This window comes from Bidens hawaiensis, unplaced genomic scaffold (assembly GCF_021521415.1).
Source record: "Bidens hawaiensis isolate Kalapana, Puna unplaced genomic scaffold, B.hawaiensis_p1.1 tig00060704_1, whole genome shotgun sequence".
Lineage (NCBI taxonomy): Eukaryota > Viridiplantae > Streptophyta > Magnoliopsida > Asterales > Asteraceae > Bidens > Bidens hawaiensis.
Genome location: NW_027500934.1, coordinates 43,877 through 46,486, shown reverse-complemented (window position 1 = coordinate 46,486; position 2,610 = coordinate 43,877). Strand labels below are relative to the sequence as shown.

The 2,610-nt window shown below is 37.7% G+C and overlaps 1 pseudogene across 1 annotated transcript; it reads left to right on the top strand.

Annotated features, from left to right (window-relative positions):
* Positions 1-510: 510 nt before the first annotated feature.
* On the top strand, positions 511-2,336 carry LOC143603101 (oxoglutarate-dependent flavonoid 7-O-demethylase 1-like; annotated as a pseudogene). Its single transcript, XR_013147989.1, has 4 exons — positions 511-734; positions 770-1,038; positions 1,444-1,767; positions 1,865-2,336. The product of XR_013147989.1 is annotated as an oxoglutarate-dependent flavonoid 7-O-demethylase 1-like (transcript).
* Positions 2,337-2,610: the final 274 nt, after the last annotated feature.

Genomic DNA, 2,610 nt, shown 5'->3' with positions numbered 1-2,610 from the left:
TCAGATCTTTTGCCCATACCTCGTCAGGTACAGTACAGAATATCTTCCCGTATCGTACGGACTGGCTTAGTTGGGCGGGAGTATTCCCCCTCCCGCCTTTGTGCGGGATTGTTCCCGGCTTTGCTCATTCCTTCAGGTGACACTGAGTGATTGAGAGCTAAGTGCCTTGTGCGTGTAGCCTTGCTGCGCGGGTGGCCTTCCCTGATGGCTTGTATCCGCAGCTGCGGGAACAGGCAGAGTACTTCACCATTGGGAGGCATTTCCTGCGGGAACAGCTTGCGTACTGCGCGTAAGGACGTCACGTCTCTGAGCATGGTGGGTCCTGCGGATCCAGTTGGTTTCTGCGCAGACGTCCCTCTTCAAGGTGAGTCTTGCGGGTCCAACTGGGCTTTGCTGGGACCTACCTCTTCATCCAGCGTCCACAAAACGAAACTATTGATGATGTATAGACATACATACATGTATGCATTAGTATAATAGATGAGAACATACTATATTGAGAGAAATATCATGGAGGCAAAGGGAATTAGATTGGGTACTTCACTTTTGGTGCCAAGCGTATAAGAACTTGTAAAGGAACACCTGATCAAGATTCCATCTTGATATGTTCGCTATGATCAAGAAACTTGCCTCGAGTACCTGTCATTGATATGGAGCGGTTAGCATCCGAAGATTCATGTGACTTCGAATTAGAAAAGTTACACCTTGCTTGTAAAGACTGGGGATTCTTTCAGGTGATTAGACTGTTTATATGAAACATTAACTTGAGTTTCTTATAAACATGTTTTTTTTAATAAATCATGGAGTGAGCTGCTCATTGGTGGAGAGAGTGAAGGAAGAAGCACACGAGTTCTTTAAGTTGCCGATTGAGGAGAAACAAAAGTTTTGGCAAACAACGGATGATCTTGAGGGATTTGGACAAGCCTTTGTCATGTCTGAGGAGCAAAAACTTGATTGGGCTGGTTTATTTTTCTTGGTTACCCTTCCTCATGACAGTAGAAAGCCTCACCTGTTTCCTAATCTACCTCTTCCATTTAGGTAATTCACGTTGGCTGGTTTAGTGAACTCGGACACAACTCATATTTATTATGCGTCTAAAAACATCACCTTAACGTGGGCACACTTTAATTCTTGCGGGTTGTAAATTGATTCTAAAATAATTGTAGACCAGTAAAATAGATTGACATGTTATAAAATAGATGTATTTAAGATATAAGCAATTCATAACATTTTGACGGGTTGAGTTTGTAAAATAACTTTTCATTTTAGTTTTAAATAGGTTAATCAGTTGGCATGCTTAACTTTAGTACAACTCAACATGATTCATTCGTTTGGCAAGATAAACCAAAAATCAATTATTCTCATGTCATGAATTGTCACTCCTAGTTAAAATCTTCATTTACCTACATGTTATATAAAGCTTGAGTATTTTTACTTAAATAGAGAAACTCTAGAAGCATATTCAAGAGAGGTTAAAAACATTGCAATGAAAACTCTGTTTACATTTTAAAAGCACTAAAGATGGAAACCAAGGAGTTAATGGTATTGTTCGAAGAAGGGATGCAATCAATGAGGATGAACTATTATCCACCATGTCCACAACCCGAACTTGTCAATGGTCTCACCCCGCGCTCTGATGCTGTTGGGATCACCATTCTCCTTGAACTAAATGAAGTACAAGGTCTTCAAATTAGAAAAGATGGCATTTGGATTCCTATTACACCACTTCCTAATGCTTTCATCGCTAATATTGGGGAAATCCTAGAGGTCTTTCTTTTTATCTTTAAAGGTTACTTGTATATGTAACATATTTTTTTAACACGTGCACATGAATTGAAAGAAAGATTGATATGTGCCCTTTCAGATTGTGACGAATGGACAATATAAAAGCATTGAGCATAGAGCAACCGTGAACTCCAAGAAAGAGAGGTTGTCTATAGCCACATTTCTCAACCCGAATATGGGTGGTGAAATAGAACCAGCCCCAAGCCTAATTACACCTGAAACGCCTCCAAAGTTTACAAGGGTTACTGTTGCAGATTTTTTTAAGAACTTATTTTCTAGAGAGCTTAAAGGAAAGACAAATCTTGAACAATACTACATATAATTCTCTATAGCAAAAAAGAAAAAAAAAACAAAAAAGAAAATAAAGAAACTACAATGTGTTGGGAATTACCAAGTCGAGTTATATGACAATTGCGTGGAGCGACTTAGGATACAAGAAACCGGTTATCTTGGCGTGCAAGTAATCGGGTTATTTATGGATAATTATTTTATGGAAAATCTCTTTTAGGTTTAGATGGAGATAATTATCGTGCTTATTTTATTGTGTCTTAAATATATTCTAATGTGTTTAGATTAGTCTATATATATCGTGTTTAGGGTATGAGAGAAGTTGTATTAAGTTTTTGAGTCGGATTTCTTGATCAATAAAGTTTGAGTGTTAGAAAAATATCACGTTTGTTCTTATTTGTTTGTTCCTTTTCATCGGATCTCTGATTACTAGACAATCTATTGTACTTATATGTCTTATACTTAATATTAATATTCAGTGTCTGGATTGAAAAATTGGCATTGAATTACCTAATTGCCAATACTATGTTTATACTT